Source organism: Eschrichtius robustus, chromosome 6 (genome assembly GCF_028021215.1).
Source record: "Eschrichtius robustus isolate mEscRob2 chromosome 6, mEscRob2.pri, whole genome shotgun sequence".
NCBI lineage: Eukaryota > Metazoa > Chordata > Mammalia > Artiodactyla > Eschrichtiidae > Eschrichtius > Eschrichtius robustus.
The window spans coordinates 21,523,424-21,544,350 of NC_090829.1; the positions used below are offsets into that span (position 1 = coordinate 21,523,424).

A 20,927-nucleotide genomic window follows, 5' to 3' on the forward strand; every position below is an offset into this window, starting at 1 on the left:
TAAAGTTATCAGTAACTTCAATATCTAGCTCACCTGTGGGCCTGTTGATACTGACTGTTTCTCTCTTGGATTTCACTGATTTGGTCTTGTTTCCTGACATGATTGGTAATTTTCTTTATCTAATTCTGGACATTGTGTTTAAAAAGTTTTAGAGACTTGATGTTTTCTTCCTCAGAGAAGAATATGTATTTGTCATCATCTTCTTCTTCCTTCTTTTTTTTTTTTTTTTAACCTTTAATGAGAAAAAATATATATATTGATATTGAGCTCAAGACAATGTGTGTTCGGTGTGTCACTGGGTCAAGGACTGGGGATGAACATGATCCAACCAGAACACAAGATACATATAAACAAAGACACACATGGTCACAGAATGAACACCCGGGGCCTGGTATAGCTGAGTCTCAGTTTTCTCATCACTTAGCATCATATTGAGGATCCTGCCGCTGATGGGGAACAGACGCCCAGGCTCTGGACATGGCAGAGTTCCCTCCAACACATTTGTAGTTGGTGGTGCATCTTTCTCAGAAATTTCTCATCCTACTCACACTGTGGATTGGCCCTTTGGACGCCTCAGCCAGATGCGGGGTGTCGGCCACATCCAGAAGGGTCGCCCACTCCAACTTGGGTATCATATGCGCCACAAAGCCGGGGTTGAGCTCCTCAGGGTTGGTACGGACCTTGGTGGCCTGGAGGTGGGGAGAGAAGCCACGGGGCCCCGCCCTCCACACATGTGAGCTCAGCAGGTTATGGGGTAGCAGCTCCATGTTGCCACCACTTTCTCTCGCCAGGCTAGAACCAGAAAGAGAATAAAGCTTCTTGTAAGCAGATAGGATATGGCAAGATCACCTTGACTGAGGGGAGGCTTTTCTGCTTCTGATTTGCCCTTACTCCTAAGACATAGCTTTTCTAGGGTCTCACCTGAAGCCCTGAGTGTTTACCAGGGCCTCGCTCACGGCAGGCCCCAAACTTCAATTTTGGTTTGAAGGTCTTGCCAGCCCCATGAGTCTACAACAGTCCATATTTAGATGTTTACTGTCTTGGCAACTCCTTTCCACTTGGTTTCACTGTGTCTCATCCAAATGTAGCTTGGAAATCAAAATGACTCAAGGGAAAATTCAGGTTCAATGTTAGCTTTCTCTGTCTGTGGTTCTTCTTTTTCCAGGGTCTTGGGGTTCAAGTCTTGGTTTCTTTGTAGTTTGAACTGCAAATTGTGTCTGTCCAGCCCAGTGAGACTACTGGATGCTTTAGAACACTGTTTTTGTTTTTTTCTGCCTCTATGCTCCCAGCCAGGAATTGATAAATGATTCAAGGAGAAAAACCCTGTTGAATGCAGGGCTCACCACAAAGCATTTCCCTCAAATCTTGTATACTTTGTTTACTCTCTGATGCCATCAAACAGCTGTTTTTGGATTGTTATCTTACAGTTTTTCTTTTATATATATACATATATATATATTTATTTATTTTGGGCTGTGTTGGGTCTTCAGTGCTGCACGCGGGCTTTCTCTAGTTGCGGTAAGCGGGGTCTACTCTTTGTTGCGGTGCGCGGGCTTCTCATTGCGATGGCTTCTCTTGTTGCGGAGCACAGGCTCTAGGTGTGCAGGCTCAGTAGTTGTGGCGCACGGGCTTAGTTGCTCCTCGGCATGTGGGATCTTCCCGGACCAGGGTTCGAACCCGTCTGTGTCCCCTACATTGGCAGGCGGATTCTTAACCACTGCATCACCAGGGAAGTCCTCTTACAGTTTTTCTTAGCCAGAGAATTAGTCTGATACAATCTACTTCATCTCAACTAGAAGTATAGGTCTGGACTTAAATTTAATATATTTCTTAAATGCATATAAACATAAAGCTAGATGCAAACTCTTATAGCAATAGGCTATACAAACAAAAATCAAAACAAATTTAAGAAATTTAAACCAATTAAAACAATTTGGTTAACAAATTCAACCAATTTTTACAATTGGTTAAAAACCAGTAACATTAATTATGGTTAATTTAATATGATGAGTGATGGATTAAGATATATGACTACCTCCGAATGTCAGGTTTTTAATTGTGCTGTGTGATGATTCAATTCTCTTCTTCTCTTCTAACAAGTAAATAACTTAAACTCCACTTTATACCATGCGCTCTGCCATTATTTGGACTTCACTTTACATAAACATTATATTTATGCATAGATTCAAATATGTTCTTTTCTCTTTGGCTCTGAGCTCTTAGAATAGTGTTCTTTGGCACTAACACAACTGTAGAAACGAACACAACGTGGGCACTGAAATGGCAGCCCTTGCATCTGGGTGGTCATCTTGATATTTCAGGATGTACTTATGTTAATGTTCTTACATGATCATTCAGATGAAAACACAAATTTGAAAAATTACCCTTGTTGGGGATTTGAAGACTCTATGAACATGACCGTGGACTCCAGTTCTTGAAACTTCTCAACGATGGGTCCCAATTCTCCTACCTTGTTCTTCTCAGTCTTTTCACACTCACAAGTGAGAAATGCACCGGGCCCACCAGCCCTCCCTGAAATCTCCAGCATCCTTTCAAGCCCTCTGCACTCATGGAAACCTTCCCCATCCCCACCCCTTGGCCAGCACCCATGGCTCCTCCTTCTTAGTAATAAGGAGCAAGTGACTGAGGCACTGAGTTTCTCTTCCAGAGAAAACCTGGGAGACAGGAATCTCCAGTGAGACAGGTATAGCCTCAGTCTTACGTATTAATAGGTGTGTATTTGTGTGTGTGTCTGAGAGACAGAGAGTGTGTTATGGGCTGCCTTTCGTCCTTCAAAATTTGTATGTTGAAGTCCTAACCCCCAGCACCACAGAATGTGACTGTATTTGGAGATAGGGTCTTTAGAGAGGTGAATAAGTTCAATGAGGTCACTGGGATGGGCCAGTTCCCAGTGTGATTGGTTTAATGACCTTATAAGAAGACACTGGGACACAGACACACAAAGGGAAGACCATGTGAAGACACTGGGAGAAGACAGTCATCTTCAAGCCAAGGAGAGAGGCCTCAGAAGAAACAACCCTGCTGACACCTTGATCTTGGACTTTCAGCCCCCGGAACTGTGAAAAAATTACTTTCTGTTGTTTAAGCCAATTAGTCCGTGGCACTTTGTTATGGCAGCCCTAGAGAGAAAGAGTGGGGTGGGAGCAGGGGGAGAGGGGGGAGAAATAAAATGAAAGAGGAGACAGGCTCAGGGTCTGGTCAGCATGGCAACATGACCCTGGGGGCTGATGTGTGCAGAGAGCAGTGGGCAAGGCTGAGGTGCATCCCAGACTGTCTGCTTCCCACTCAGTAAGGGTCTGTACTTTCAGGCAAGACACTGCCTGGAGATTCAGGCTTTTATCCTGAGATCTGTTTCACCACAGCAGCTAGAAACGGTGGCAACCTTGCTTTTCCTTAGTCCATGGGCTGCTTTCTGAGCTGGCTGACCATGGGATTGAATAGATAGGAAGGCAAAGCCACAAACCCATAACCGAGAGCAAGAAGGATACCAGGAGGCTGGGGAAAACAGAATTGACCCAGATCTATGTGAATTTTAAAAATCTTACACACACACACACTCACACCTATTAAAGCAAAGTTTCCACAGCTGGCAATCAGTGTGAGGTCATGGAAAAGACAGAGTCATAAACTTAGAGTCAAAGAGACTTGAATTTAAATTCCAGCTCTGCCACTGACTTGTGCATAACCCTGGACAAGACACTTAAACTCTCTGAACCTGTGCTTTTGAATTTGTAAAATGGAGATCCTGGCACCTCTCTAATGACATAATCCAAAAATTAAATGAGAAAAGTACGTGGCAAGAGGCTTAGCCTAGTGTCTGGCACATAGTAGGAACTCAGCTGATGTAGAAATAAAGCCTTTCCTTCCACGATCCTTAATGTAGAGTCCTTAATGTTTAGCAGCCCCTGTAATGTGTAAATAAAAGGCACCCGAGGAAGGTGTGGAGCGCTGGGATTGTATACCAGCCGCTCCAGTGAGCGGAAGCAGAGGCCAGTGCGCAGGGAAGCAGATGGGGGCTGAGGATGTGGGGATACTTCATCATCAGAGCAGCTCCTAATGGCTTTGCAGCCCAGAGACTGAGACAAGGCCAAGTAGACCCTTTCCACCCCTACAGAAACGCCCCAGTGTAGGCTGGAAATGGAGGGAGATGAGGAGGCCAGGTGTGGGCACCTGGGCAGCTGAAGGAGAAAGGCCTGGCTGAGGCACTAAAGTGGGCTCAAAGGGCAAGGGTCCTGTAGGGGAGGGGGCATGATCTGGGGGAGCAGGCAGTGTTTTTCTGGTTTCTGAGAGCTGGCCACCAAGGGAAACGGTGCAACCAAAGGAGACAGAGGCAGAGACCAGGCAAAGTTTCTCTGTCTTAATTGTCATTTCTCACCAGAGAAGAGCACACATAAAAATTCACCCCGGGGAAAAACCTATGCAGGCAAAACCACCCAAGGCTTGACTGCCACAGCAGTGCTTTCAGTGGAAGAAAAAGTGAATAGTCCCCGAGGTATGATAGACCCTTACATACATTTACCATCTTCTTTAAATGCCTGTTTTACATGAGACAGGCTGAAAGAGTAAAGTCACCTCAACGAGGCCACAGGTGGCAGAATCTAACGTGGGAAAAGCTCCAACTTACGAATGGGAATCCTTATACAGAAAATTTATTTGCTGTTTGTCTGAAATTCAAATTTAATTGGGTGTACTGTAGTTTTGTTTGCTAAAGCTGGCAACCGTACTAAAATGACACAACAAATAAGTGGCAGAGCCAGGATTAATAAACAGCCTCCACTGCACTGTGAATTATAAACGTGCTGAGCTTTTTTTTCTTTTTTTTTTTGGTAAGGTACAGGAAATATTCTGGGTTTGCTTTTGTTTTTATTGAGGTAACATTGATTTATAACCTTATATAAGTTTCATATGTACAACATTATATTTCTGCTTCTGCATAAAAGCATTTTTTTAGAGACATATCTTTGGTGACAACTTTTTCTGTTTTTTTGGACTGTTTAGGTTTTCTACTTTTTGAGTCAGTTTTGGTAATTCTTAAGAATTTTTCTTAAGAAAAATATTTTCACCTTTAGATTTCTAAGTAATTATAGTGCATTGTCTAAACATTTTAAAACCTTCTTATTGTTTGTAATTTTATCTTTTTTTGGTCATTTCTGATGGATTTACTGCCTTTTCTCTTGTCAAGGGCATAACCTCTCCATTTTCTGAAACTTTTTCCCAAGAACAAACTTTTTATTTTATTATTTTTGATCATAGGGTTTTCTTTTTGTTTTCTGTTTCAACAATTTCTGTTTTCAATTTTATTTCCTTCTATCTCATTTCGTTTTATTCTGGGTTGTTTTTATTTTCTTGAATTAGATGTTTAATTCATTATTTAAAAATTTCCTTGTTTCCTAAAACATAACATTAAGGTTACACATTTTCTACTAAATATCACTATTTGGCTGATTCCCATAAGTTTTTAACATGTAATTTTTCTCATGTTTTTCTAATTAAAATTCCAGTTTTGATTTCTTCTTTAATTCAAGATGATTGAGAAAAGAGGCTTCAAAATTTCCAAGTGGATTTTTGTTTGTTTACTTTTTATGGGCTAAGTTTTTCTTGACATCTTCTAGTTTTATTTTATGATTTCTATTTGTTTTGTAAGTAGCTGATGTTTACCTTGTGTCCTAATATATAAGCAAAGTTCTAAGGTGTTTGAAAAGAATGTACATTTTCTATTTGTTGAGTATAAGTTTCATGTCTCTTTGAGTATTAAGTCATTTGTTAATTGTTATTCAAGTCCTCTACAGATTTATTTCATATTTATCTACTAGATTTTATAAGTTCTGAGAGAAGTGTATTAAGGTATATTAGAGTTTCTTAATGTGACTGTGGATTTGCCTCTCCATTGTATTTCTGGGAGTCAGTGCTTTATATATTTTAAAGTTATGTTATTGGTGCATTAAAGCTTTTTGTCTGTAGAACATCTTTGTGGATTTCACCTTTTATGATTAAAATATACCTATATTGTTTTACAATACTTTTAGCCTCAAAATCCACTTTATGTGATGTAAATATCGCCATCCCCATTTTCTATTTGTTTGCACTTGCCACCCCTCTTTTCAAGATTTCTCTGCCTTTTTTAGGTGTATGCATAGAACGTAAAATTAGAATTTGTTTTTTCACCCAATCTTAGAGTTTTTGTTGTTTTTTAAAAAACAGCTTTATTGAAGTATAATTGATTTACAATAAACTATACATATTTAAAATGCACAATTGTACACCTATGAAATAATCACCACAGTAATTGTTTTTAATGACTGCCTAATGATTTTTTATCACTATTTTTAACAGGGACATTAAATACACTGCCCATAATTGAAAAAGGACATGTTTGGCCTTATTTTATCTTACTGTGTGCTTTTTGTGCTAGTATATATTTTTTGTTCCTGTTTTGGTTTTTTTTTTTTTCCCCTAACCAATTTTTACTTCATTGATACACCTTTTTTTCAGTTACTATTTTGGCTTCTGGCGATTCGGATGCCTTTCTAGATGTTTCATTTTTTATTGGGTATATACATATATTTTGAAGAGTATATTCAAATCTGTATTTCTCTATCAATATACTAACCATCCCAGTTTCCCAAGAGAAGACTTTTTAGTAGTTGCATTCAATTCAATTCCAGCCGCACATCCCACATCAAAATGAAGCTCTTAGTATGTGTCTCCTTCATCATTGTCTCTGTTTCCCGCCCCCCACCAACTCCTGGGTTTTCTTGGGATCCTTTGGAATTTTGATTCCCAGATTTGTTTTTTCATTTTGATGGAATATCCTACATCTTTTAATCCCTTACATTCATCTATCCTGATTTAGCCATAACTCTTACTTACTCAGTCCTCTTAGTTGCTGTCCTAACCCCTTGTCTGTCCCTCACTCATTGATGCTTTTGGTACCTGGCTTACTGATCCCCCTTCTCTACTCCCATCATCATTCTGAGGGCTTCATCACCCACGTTGGTGACCCAGCCAACATTCTCTGAGTCCCATGCCCTCCACTCCTCCAATGGAATGTTCTCAGATGCCACCGCAGTCACGCCCTTAGGTGCCCATTCCCCAGACTCTGTCATCATCAATAACTGAACTCTGTCTGCCATTGTGATGTCATCCCCCCCTTTCACCCCACCTCCCCAGCTCCCTTGTATGGTTCTCTTGCTCAAACACTCCCCTTTCTGATCTCACCAGTCTTTACTCTGCAGTACCCTCTCCTATCCTTCTTTCCCTCCTCATCCAGCTTGGATTCCATGATCCAGCCCTATTGCCCCCTTGCAAATCCTTTTAATTCACTTGACCTTTGCACCTTATAGTGAGTTGACTAGTGGTCCCCCGCAAAGGAACACCCACTTGGAATCTTTAAATGTGACCTTATTTGGAAAAAGGGAGCTTTGCTGATGTAATTAAGGATCTTGAAATGAGATCATCCTGGATTAAGACAGGTTCTAAATCAAATGACAGATGCCATTTACAAGAGAAGAGGAAACAGACACAGAAAAACACAGAGTTAGGAGATAGGGGCAGAAATTGGAGTGATGTGTCTACAAGCCTAAGAAAACCAAGAATTGCCAAGGATTGCAGGTAGCTGCCATAAACTAGGTTAGAGGCATAGAGTAAATTTTCCTTCAGGGCCTCCAGAAGGATGCAACCTTGCCCACCCCTTGATTTCAGACCTCTAGACTCTGGAACTGTGAAAGAATAAATTTCTGTTGCTTTAAGCCACCGTATTGTTACGGCAGCCCTAGGAAACTTATGCATTCTGCTTAAATACTTGATTGGAAAAACCCTGAATTGCTTAAAACCGATGATCTGCTTATTCCTCACTTATACCAGTGCAGCTGAACATTGCTGGGAAAAATCTCACCAAGTTCCTGTGAATCTGCACTTTGCAAGACTTTCTCCTACCTCAGTCTTCACTGCCAGCTCCTCCTTGCCAACCAGAACTCTAAATGCCAGACTCTTCTCTACCAATAGTCTCCCTAAGAGGTCCCAGTCACAGGCTTCAGAAAGAGAGACACAGATGTTTCTCATTTACTGTGTGAAACGCAAGATTCATATATCTCACACATCACTTGGATGTCTAATAGACACCTCAGATTTAACAGGAACAAATGGAAATCTGAATTTCCCATTCCTCAAATTTTCTTTCTACTGTAATTGCCCACATCTCTGTAAATTACCTCAAACTCAGGAATCATCCCTTATTCCTCTTTCTCACATATCTTGCATCCAAATTATCAACTTTAGCTCCAAAATTTCTCTTAATTGAATCACATCATGGCATCTCAATTTCTAAAGCTCCACTCCAAGCCACAGTGATCTCTCTCCAAGACTATGGCAATGTCCTCTTGATTGATCCCTGACCTTAGAACCAAGAATCTAAATTTGATTGTGTCACTTCCTTCCTGAACTTCTTCCCCTTCCCAGTCCCATTATACCTCTGGCCCTTCTCATTACACTTGGAGAGAAGATTAAACCCTATACTATGGTCCCACAAGATCCTGCCTGCCTGTGGCGGTCACAGTGTGTTAACCGCTAAAACAAATTTACCCAATACTCAACAATGGCACAAACCATGGAGATGTTTGTTTCTTGCTCACATACCAGCACTGATTGGTAAAGTTCAGGGATACAGGCTGCTGTCATCTTCAACTTGTGTTTCTCTTTCAAAGTCACCCCAGGGGTCATTTTCATTCTAACTAGCTGGAGGAGGGAAAAAAGCAGGGAGGAGTGCATATGAGTGGATTTTATGAGGCAGAATCGAATAGCACTTCTGTTCATATTGCGCTTGCTGGAAACTCTCGTGATCACACACACTTTTTCGGGAGATTGGAGGATTGATCTAACAGTGTTTCCTGGAATAAGAAGAACCTAGATTTCAGTGAGTTGGTGGTGGTCTCTGCTAACTTCCTCCCTGACCTTCTCTTCCTCCATTCCGGTCCATGTACCTGATGCCCAGCCACCCATTCTTTCCGAATGAGCAGAACATGCCATGGTTATTTTCTTCACAGAGACTGTGTTTCTTCTGCTCAGAATGCTCTTCTTCTATAAGTATGCAAGGTTGCCTCCTCCTTAAATTCAGTTCTCAACTCAAATGTCATCCCCAACTCTGCCAAAGCAGAACCAACATGTCAGTTCCTTGTCCTCCAGATCACTCCACCAAATCTTCACAACACTGAGTACCTGAATAGGAGCTTCTGGAGGGCAGGGCTCTGTCTTGCTCACCACTCTATCCTGGAACAGAATGGGGACTTAACATTTCTTTCTTTTTTTTTTTTTTTTTTTTTACTAATTCCTACTCTTTGAATATTTTATGCTGAGATATTTTCTAATTTTTCAAAAAATTAGAGTACTCCCTTAAGTAATTTACTTAGAAATATACTTGGGTGGCATTCATTATGAGTCTTCTTGAGCTGAAAAACAATCTTTCTCTTCCCATATGAATATTTTATTGGACAGTGTAAGATTCTTGGATCACAATACTTTTCTTGAAAAACTAAATATATATTGTTCCACTGTCTTCTAGTGTCCAAAGTTGCAGATGAGAAATCTGTTGTGCTCTGATTCTCTTGCAGTTGAAGCTTCTTGCCATGTTTGGAAGCCTGTAAGCAAATCTCTTTATCCTCAAAGTTTAGAAATTTTCTCAAATGTATATCTTTTTTTTTTCATTATTCCTGTTTAAAAATTTATGTCTTTTTCAACTCAGAGTTTTTCCATTTTTTTTTTAAACATTTTTGCTTCTCCTAGGTCTGCTCATTTATCTCTTTCTGAAACTGTGCATTTTGCATCTTAGGTCTCCTGGATCTATCCACCGTGTCTCTTATTCTTTTCACTTGTTTTTCTTTAGATTTTCTTGTCTTGTGTAGTAAGACTGTTCTTCTACTTGATGTTTCATATTACTAATTCAGTTTTCAGTTGAATCAATTCTATTTCTTAGTTCTGCAAGTGCATTTTTCAATTCAGATTTAAAAAAATTTTACCCAAGGACTTCCCTGGTGATCCAGTGGTTAAGACCCTGCGCTTCCACTACAGGGGGCACGGGTTTGATCCCTGGTCAGGAAACTAAGATCCCACATGCCACGTGGCCAAAAAAAAAATTATTTTCCTCAAATTCCTTTTTTATTTTCTAGTTGTACAGCTTTTTGAAGTTTCTATGAACTTTAATTTTTCTTCTGTTTCTTTCACTAAACCTCCTCCTTGAGAAAAGGTCTGGCTTTTTTCCTGGTCCCTCCTCATGCTCTTGACTTGTACTCATTCACTCTGCATCTATGTCTGTGGGCGTGGGTCCCTCTAGCACATGAGCAGGTCAGGCTGAGGGTCTTGCATCTGTGGAGGATTGGAGTGTAAGGAGGAGGATGTGAGAGACTGTGGTTTTCTCTCAGTGCTGAGAGCAGAGGCTGCTCTCTCTGTGCCTTTGGGAGCTCACAGCTCGGTGTCTTGGGCCTGCTCATCCTGCTGGGTGGTCAGATGTCTTCATCGCAGATTTGGCCAGAAAGGAGGCCTTGTCACTGGATCCTACATCCTCCAAGATATTGAAACAGGTCCCACGGAACAGAAGTTGACCACCATCCAGTCCCTTGGAACCTGAAACCTCAAACATGTGTTGGCTCTTCTTCAGGATTCAGCATCAGGGCTACTCCCATGCAGACTGTCATTTTTGCTTTCTACCTGAGTAACCACTGCAGAAAATGTGGTGATAGAGGGCATCAGAAATAAGGGCTCGGGCTGCCATTTCTCAGATTTCCTTCGTGACCCTGCTTTATGTGTAACTGTAATCACCCTCCCACTGTTGGCCACATCTCTGCCCCCAGCTCTGTTCCTGATGAGCTGAGGTCTGGGCAAAACCCATCAAGATAAAGGGCCATCAGGGGCCATCACCTTCTCACCCAGGGAGGTAAGGTGGGATAAAGGGGTTAGGACCAGAAATGGAAGGGAGGAAAGATGGACAACATCCATTGTCCACCTCTTAGGGGTACTGGTCAGACAGGTCTGAGAATGCCTCCTGCTCAGTGGACATTATCCAAGCAGGAACCAGAGGGAATCAGGGCAGGAATAGGCCAATTGGTTGGCCCTCTGGTATAGACCTCAGACCAGAGGGGTAGGAGGGGTCCCAGATGATTCCCGCTGTCTAGCCCACTCCCCAGGCAGAAGAGTAGTTGGGAAGCAGCATTTTTCAGAAGTGAAGTTTCCTGGAGTGATCATTCTGCTCTTCTGCTTGGAGGACCCATCGGGCACATGTGGGAAGTAGATTGTCCAGAGACTTGGGATGCGAATCTTGGCCATCTCTCTTTTCAAAGAATGTAACTAACATAGCTTTCTGGTTGCTGGATAAGATTAAGAAAAGTAATATATTTGGAAAGCAAGTTAGAGTTCATCTGGGAAGAATAAATTGATTCTTCTTTAGTGTTTATATGTCTTTAAGGCTTAAACATTCTTTAAAGTTTATCAGAGAACAGGGTCAATGCTTCCTTTCAAACCACACTGATAAAAATCGAAAGTCAAGGAACCACATTTGTAATGCAAGCTGAAACAAACAGATGTCTCCATGACCTATCAACTCAGGTCCTGCTTGTATAGCTGTTCTAAGTTAAATGAAGAGTTTGCCTGTTTGTCTCCTATGCGCCTAGATCTATGCTGTGTTCTGAGAATATGTAGATGTTTAAGACACAAATTCCTTTTCTCCAGAGTTTCCCATTTTGGGAAAGGGATATGAATTGGAGAGAGACAAGAAAATACAAAGAAAACCAAGTAAGTGGAATGACAAAGGGAAACATTGGATCCTAGAGGAGAGAAGGGCACCCAACCCAGCCAGGAAAATTTCCATGGAGATGCTCTGGGGAAGCGAAATGTCTACACTTTGCTGAAGGAAACTGAGATGTTAGATAACATCCCCACAATTCTGCCCTCAGCCCCTACACAGAGGTGCCAGGTATATCTGGTCAGTGTTTAAATTCTGGATGACCACAGCTAGTGCCAAGGACCTCATGGGTGACCAGGATTAATGGGTTAGAGGACAGAGGATAGAATAGAGATAAAAAGCCAAATGCATCCAGAAGCTTAGCGGGCAGGAAGAGACAAGATTTCAGTGTCGGACTTGAAGGGAGCAGGCTGGAGTGAGAAAGGGCATGTCTGCAATGACAGCCACCAGGAAGCTGAGACTCCACACTTACTATGAATGCAGCAAGGTGATTAGGAAAATGACCGGGACTGGAAAAAGATGGAGGGGAGACTTGAATCAAAAAGTTCCATCAAAAACTCCCAAAGATGGGGTAACAGTTCCATGTAAAAAAACACTTTCTAAGCATCAATTTTCAAAAACTTATAAAGACCCTGAAAGACCCTATGCGATCTTGAGTTTCCAGTAAGAATTTCCATATTTGAGAAAATATTCCCATATATTGGGACTTTTGCTAGTGTCTTGGAAGGACTGGTCACCACTGAGAATCACTGAACACAAGGCTCCTTGTCCTCCTCTTTTTTCCTTCTCCTAAGGGCTTTAGTGAGATATAATTGACGGACAATAAACTGCATATATTTAAAGTGTAAAATATTGGTAAGTCTTGCCATATGTACACACCCATGAAAGCATGACCACAATCAATCCCAAAAGCTTTGTCTGCTCCCTCCTGCCCACCCAGCTCCAGGTAACCACTAGCCTACATTCTGTCATTACACATTCATTTACATTTACTAGAGTTTTATGTAAATGGAGTCATACAGTATGTACTCTTTTTTTTGTATGGCTTCTCACACTCAGCAAAAACTAGTTTGAGAGTCTTCCATTTTGCATGAATCAAAAGTTCATTCTATTTTATTGCTGAGTGGTATTCCATTGTATGGATACACCATAATTTGTTATCCATTCACCTGTTGATGGGCTTTTTGGGTCATTTCTAGTTTGAAGCTATTACAAATAAAGCTACTATGAACAACTGTAGGAGCACATGCTTTCTTTTCTTTTGGATAAATCCCCAAGAGTCCAATGGCTGGTTCACACAATAAGTTAAGTCTGACTTCTTTCCAAAGTGTTTTCCAAAATGATTCTTCTATTTACATTCCCAGCAGCAGTGTATGAAACTTCTAGTTCCTTACCAATACTTGCCATAGTGAATATATTTTGCTTATTCATTTTAATAGATGTGTGGTAATATTTCATTGTGCTTTTTATATGCATTTCCTCAATGACAAATGCTGTTGAGTTCATTTTCATGTGTTTTTTTAGCCATTCGTATATCTTTTGGTGAAGTGCCTGTTAAAACCTTTTGTCCGTTTAAGAAAGTTGTATTGTTTATTGTCTTCTTACTTTATATATTACAGATACATGTCTTTTATCACATACATGGTTTGCAAATATTTTCTCCCAGTCTTTGCTTCTTTTCATTCTATTAACAATGTCAGAAGTTTTTATCTTATTTATTTATTTATTTATTTATTTATTTATTTATTTATTTATTTATTTATTTATTTTTGGCTGTGTTGGGTCTTCGTTTCTGTGTGAGGGCTTTCTCTAGTTGCGGCAAGCGGGGGCCACTCTTCATCGCGGTGCACTGGCCTCTCACTATCGCGGCCTCTCTTGTTGCAGAGCACAGGCTCCAGACACGCAGGCTCAGTAGTTGTGGCTCACGGGCCTAGCTGCTCAGCAGAATGTGGGATCTTCCCAGACCAGGGCTCGAACCCGTCTCCCCTGCACTAGCAGGCAGACTCTCAACCACTGCACCACCAGGGAAGCCCCCAGAAGTTTTTATCTTGATGAAGTCCAATTAATTTTTTTTCCTCTTATACACTGTGCTTTTGGGGATATCTAAGAAGTATTTGCCTCACCCAAGGCATAAGTCTTATTTTAAGGAGGTTTTGGTGTCGAAGCTTGTTCAAAATTGAAGCTCAAATGCATTATTCAGGGAAAATCCCAAGTCTCTGATTTACTCCTATTTTCTTTGAAACAAAAGCATCCTCTTGAGACTTGCTTCATAGTCTGTACCAGCCTATGGAGCTGTCACCCAGAATTATTGCCTCCCAGAGGCTCTGTTCTATTCCAGGTTATCAAGGGAAAAATGTTCTCTTATGATGACTAGAATGGGGGCCTTCATGGGTCTTGCCTTCCTCTGCTACTGATGCCAAAATTCACCAGTGCCGAATCAAATCTCGGAGACAGAGTTTTGGGTGAAGTAAAAAAGAATAGATTTATTGTTTTGCCAGGCAAAGGGGGACACAGAGCACTCCTGCCTCAAAAACTGTGTGTGACCCAACTTGGGAGGATTTGGTGAGGAGTTTTATAGCAATGGTTCAAGGGTGGGGTTGCTGATAAGATTAAGGTGTGTGAAGGGCCTGCACTCCTTTAATCTGGCCTCAAGTAATCTCTTTTTTTTTTTTAACATCTTTATTGGAGTATAATTCTTTACAATGGTGTGTTACTTTCTGCTGTACAACAAAGTGAATCAGCTGTATGTATACATATATCCCCATATCCCCTCCCTCTTGTGTCTCCCTCCAACCTTCCCTATCCCACCCCTCTAGGTGGTCACAAAGCCCCAAGCTGATCTCCCTGTGCTATGTGGCTGCTTCCCACTAGCTTTCTATTTTACGTTTGGTAGTGTATATATGTCCATGCCACTCTCTCACTTCGTCCCAGCTTACCCTTCTCCCTCCCCATGTCCTCAAGTCCATTCTCTATGTCTGCATCTTTATTCCTGTTGGCCTCAGGTAATCTCTTGATGAGCTTCTCTGGTTCCTTTAATTTGGCCTCAGGTGGTCTTCTCTGGAATGAAAAATGCTGCATCTTCCATTTGGGGGGTTTGTTCTGTAAAGAGCTCAAAGACATTGTTATGTGTATCCTGTGAGGCAGAACCAGGACCCTGCCCCAAGGCTGCACTATTGTTTCTTGGCTGCTCTTCCTTTGTCTCTGCATCCCTTCCCTTCCCTGATTAGCAACTGTTTGAATCTGCCCTTTGGAGCTCAGGGAAGGTCATGGAGGCTGAAACCTTTTTCCTACAAACAAGAAATGGGAGACTCAGAAAGGCTTCCATGACCAGGAGCCCCACAGGGTCCTGCTCAGTTTCACTACCCCCTCCTACCCACCCCATGGTCCTGATGAGTAGGGAAATGTATCTCATGGCAGGGAGTGTGTTAAAGTCTAATGTGCTGTGCCTTGGATTTTCCAGGCATGTGCTTTTTTCAGATTCTAGGGATAGGAGGAAAAGAAGTGTGCTCCCAGCAATACTCAGGGCCCTATGCGAAACTGACTACGTCCACAGAAAGGGAAACGTGAACCACAATGACTGAGTACCACTCTGTGAGCCTGCTTGCAGAATCCTTCTTACGACCTGAAGATAAGCGTTACTGTCCCTACTTCACAGCTAAGGGCATAGGCTCAGAGATGTAACATAATCTAAGTTACCCTGAAAGTAAGTGGCAGAGTTGGGACTGGAACTCGTGTCACTCACCCACTCACTCCAAAGTCTCCTTCTGGGCACACCAAGCTGCTCAAGGGAGTAACAACCAGTTTGTAGGTGATTCATTCAAACTAAAGAATATTTATGTGAAAGCACCCTCAGGGGCAGGACTCTGTTTCCTGGGGCTGTGAGTGTTTCTCTGATTGGGACCCTAGGGCTATGTGAAGATGACTTGCTCCCACCGTCCTTCAGAGCCACAGAGCACACTGGGCTTTGCAGTCAGCGTACTAGGTTTAAATCCCACTCTCACAACTTCTCAGGTTTGTGACCTTGAGTTAGCTTCATAATGTCTCTGAGCCTGGGTCTTCTTGTCATTTGGAAAAAAAAGAAACTTGATATATAAATTCCTGCTGCTTGAAGCAATGGCTGATGAAAACTACCTTGCACTGGAGGTGAGGCCCAGGGATGTAGGCACAGGGAGGTCCCAGCCAAGCTGACATTTGCTGCCTGACTGTTTGGCAATACCCAAAATATCACCATTGGAGGGGGACTGTGAGAAATTATTATGTGTCTTGAGCTCAGAGACAGACGTTGAAAAAAATAAACCTCCCTACTCCCCGTGAGCTTGTACATAAAAATTCCCAAACCTAAGAGAAAAATCTAATGCTAAGAAAGGTGGACAATTGTGAGATGAATCGACTCCAGATGAAATAAAAATGACAATGTGAAAATTACTTTTAAAAAGGCATATTTAGAATCCTCAAAGAGATAAAGAAATGACTTCCATGAATAAAATAGACATTTATGAAATTAAATAGGCCAAGTGAAACAGGACCAGTGGCTATGAAAAAGAACAATTTGAAATCCTGGAAACATAGACACATGGAATATTAAAATTAAAACAGGAATCAAATTTAGATTGGAAGTTGAAAAATTGGAAGGTAGTAGACATGAATTAATTTGGAATATAGCATAAGAAGATTAAAATTAAAAAATCAGCTAAGTGGGGCTTCCCTGGTGGCGCAGTGGTTGAGAATCTGCCTGCCAATGCAGGAGACACGGGTTCGAGCCCTGGTCTGGGAAGATCCCACATGCTGCAGAGAGACTAGGCCTGTGAGCCACAATTGCTGAGCCTGCACGTCTGGAGCCTGTGCTCTGCAACAAGAGAGGCCGCGAGAGTGAGAGGCCCGCACACCGCGATGAAGAGTGGCCCCCACTTGCAGCAACTAGAGAAAGCCCTCGCACAGAAACGAAGACCCAATAAATAAATAAATAATAAAAATTTAAAAAAAATCAGCTAAGAAACATTCAAGTGTGTTAAATAGATTTTCAGAAAAAAAAAGAATAAAGAATAAAGGAAATAAAGGCATAATTAAGTATGCATCTTAAAAATTAAAAGAAGAAAACATACGTATAAATCTTCGTGACCTTGAATTAAGCAATAGTTTCTTATATGACACCAAAAGCATAAGCAACAGAAGAGAAAAATAGGTAAATTGAAAAATATCAAACTTAAAAACCTTTGTTCTGCAAAGAACACCATCAAGAAAATGAAAAGACAACCCACAGACAGGGGGAATATTTTTGGCCAATTATATATACGATAAAGGACTTGTACCTAGAGTATATAAAGAACTCCTACCACTCAATAATATAAAGAGAAATAACCCAATTTAAAATGGGCAAAGGGTCTGAATAGACATTTGTCCAAAGAAGATATACAATTGGCCAAAAGCACTTGAAAAGATGCTCGACAACATTAGCCATCAGGAAAATGTAAATCAAAACCACAATGAGATACCACTTCATAACCACTAGGATGCCTAGAATCAAAAATCAGATAACAAATATTGTGAGAATGTAGAAAAATTGGAGCCCTCATACAATGTTAGTGGGAATGCAAAATACCACTTTGGAAAACAGTCCAGCAGTTCCTCAACAGGGTAAATATAGACTTACCACATGATCTAGAAATTCCTCTTCTAGAAATACCCCAGAAAAAAAAGCATATGTCTGCCCAATAACTTGTACCTGAATGTTTATAGCAACATTACTCATAATGGCCCCAAAGTGGAAACAATTCAAATATTTGGTTGATCAAGGAATAAATAAAATGGGACATATCCATACAATGAAATATTACCTGGCAATAAAAAGGAATGAAGTGTTGACATGCTATAGTATCAATGAACCTTGAAAACATTACACTAAGAAAATAAGCCAGTCGCAAAAGACCACCTATTGTGTGATTCCATTTATAAGAAATGTCCAGGACAGGCAAATCCATAGAGACAGAAAGTAGATTGGGGGACTTCCCTGGTGGTGCAGTGGTTAAGAATCCACCTGCCACTGCAGGGGACATGGGTTCAAGCCCTGATCCAGGAAGATCCCACACGCTGTGGAGCAACTAAGCCCATGCACCACAAGTACTGAGCCTATGCTCTAGAGCCCGCTAGCCACAACTACGGAGTCTGCATGCCACAACTACTGAAGCCCATGCGCCTAGAGCCCGTGCTCCATAACAAGAGAAGCCACCGCAATGAGAAGCCCACGTACTGCAATGAAGAGTAGCCCCCGCTCGCTGCAACTAGAGAAAGCCTGTGCACAGCAGCGAAGACCCAACATAGCCAAAAGTAAAAATAAATAAATAAATAAATAAATAAATAAATAAATAAATAAATAAGAAAGTAGAGTGGGGTTGCTTGGGTTTGGGAGGGAGGTGTCTGGGGGAAATGGGGAGTGGCTGCTAATGGGTATGGGTTCCTTTTTTGGGGTGATGAAATGTTCTAAAGTGTATTGGGATATTAAGGTGATGGTTGCACAACTCCATGGATATATTATAAGCCACTGAATTGTACATTTTGAATGGGTGAATTGTATATGAATTGTATCTCAATAAATTTTTTATTAAAAAAATAGAAAGTAAACAATAATAGAGTAAAAAAATAGTCTATAGCTTTTAAACCAGTTAAGAGGAGAAAGGAAAAAATAAAGAAAATTTTATTGATTTAATAGAAGGCAAGAAAGTCAAGAAAGAAAATTGAAAGAAACAAGTAAATAAAAAAATTACCTGGTAATAACTAAATCTAAACATATCAGCACTCATAAGTTTAAAATCACCTGTCAAAAGAAAAAAACAACAGATTGATTACAAATAATAACAATCAAGCTTTTTGTTTTTCATTAAAACATCCCTAATACAAAATCATAGTGAATATTTGCAAATAAAGAGAGGGGCAAGCTATATCTACAAACACAAATCAGAGGAAAGAAAGCTATGTGGCGTTTCCAGTATAAGAGAAAATTGAATTTAATGGAGAAAGTATTATTAGAGATAAAAAGAAGCCCTACATATCGATCAAATAATTTAGCAAGAAAATATAACAATCATGAACATACATGTCATGATATAGTCATACAATGGAATATATCACAGCAATGAAAATGAATGAGCTAGATTTTCAATGTAAAATCTAAAAAATGCATTACTGAATGAAAAAAGCAAGGTATATCTCAAAACATAAAGAATGACACTTTTATGTAAGTTCTAGAACATAGAACAATATATATTATAGATGGATAAATACACAGTCCATGATTTTATAATTTTATGACCTATTTGAATAAATGCTTAAATCCAGTCACGCTCCTTTAATACAGGAATTGCAGGGATTGAAGCAAGTGATTTTCCCCCCCTTATAGAATCTGAATTTGTACAATTTTTACCAATAATTTAATTAAACCCACAATCAGATTCAAATTTCAGAAAATGCCTCCAACATCCCTGGGCTGCTGTTCTGTGCTGGGCGTAGAAAGATGAATGAGAACCAGTTCCCGTCCTGAGGGACCTCCCAGCCATCAGTGCTGAAGGAAAGGTAAACAATATGATGGGACAGATAGGGGGATGGGAAATTCTGAGAAAGCACATTGATTCCTCTTCGTGAGCTCAGGGAAGACTTTCTGGAGGAGATACCTTCAGCACAGTCTTAAAGGATGAGTGTAGCTGTCCAGGTGAAGGTAGTGGGTAAGGCTGGCATGAACAAAAGGGTGCAGCTCGAGCAGCATGGGGTGTGTGGAACCCTCCATGGTTTGGTATTTCTTGTTTGGGCAGGAAGTACAAGGAGCAGGTAGCAGGGGTGGGGGACATCTGGTCAGAGGGATGGGCAGAGCAGATCACCGAGCACCATGTAGGCATGCCAAAGATCTAGAACCTCAACTTAGGGGTAGAGGGGACCACTGCAGGGTCTTCAAGCAAGGCACAGTTAGATTTGTCTTTTTGGATACCTCACGCAGGCAGCCAGGTGGAGGGCTCAGACCTGGACATAGGAGGTGACTTCAAAAGATGGGGAAGATCTGAAACAGAACCTGGGATTGGAGAAGTAGGTAAATTTGATAGGATTTAGGAGATTGGTATGAGAAGAGGAAGAATAAGGAAATACAGCCAAGTTGGGGCTTGGGTGACTGCTAGGGAGTCATCAGAGGGGTCTAGGGATGGGTGGGTGGGCGAAGACAATCATGAGTTCATTTTCTGATGTTTCACACACTCGAAGGCCATGAGGAGATCCATCAACTCTCCTCATTCTCTTGACTATGAATTGTGCAATTTATGCAGGTCAGTGACAAGAAGCTGGGGGAGAAGTGATTTGTAAATGATTTCAGCTTGTGGTTTTTTATATTTCCTTGTAATAATTATCTTGAATTTGCATTATTTATGACAAGGAACACCGACACAAGGATTGCAGTGCGAAGTTAAGCATCACTGAACTGTACTGAAATAAGAGAATTGCTAGCGTGTAGCTCTGACATTTTAGCAGTATCAAATCTGATTTTGTCACATTTACAAGGTACCATGAGCTGGGATCCAGAGGTGGTGTGTTATCATCGCCTAACATAGTGTTCCTTAATTATCAGCACTCTCACACTTCCTGCACAGCAGATTGGAATCACTAGAAATAGCACAAACTTGAAAATTAGTGTTTTTCTCTTAAATAATCAAGATGCTATATTTATAGTTTTCATGGGATTGGAGTCTTAACGAAGGTAAACTAATTTCGCACTCAAAGGTGAGATAGTGTTTTTTCCCTTCTTACTGTGTGATTCCCCCCCTTTTCCAGGGTCTATTTTTTCAGGCTCTCAAAATTTCCATAGCATGAATAATCCTCTCCATTTTCCCCTTCCAAAATGGGTGTTTCTGCCCTTGGATTGCTCTTGTGATAATTCACTATGATGGCAAGGAGCCCATGATGGAATGGAAGATTTTGCTTTCCTTTATAGTTACTCACCAGCCTGTGACATTAGCAACCAGCGATCACAGGGATTGCGCAACTTTTAAACTTCAACAAAAGTCAAAATGCCTTGTCTAGGTCACTGAGCTCTAAATCACTTATAAACTACTGCCCACCAACTGGCAGTTGAGTGGGAAAGGAAAAGAAAGGAGGAAGAAACTTAACCAAGGGATAATAGATGGATGGAATTCTGAGTGGTCCT

The 20,927-nt window shown here is 40.9% G+C and overlaps 1 pseudogene; it reads right to left on the reverse strand.

Moving 5' to 3' along the window:
- Nucleotides 1-292: 292 nt before the first annotated feature.
- Nucleotides 293-767, reverse strand: LOC137765829 (multifunctional methyltransferase subunit TRM112-like protein pseudogene; annotated as a pseudogene).
- Nucleotides 768-20,927: the final 20,160 nt, after the last annotated feature.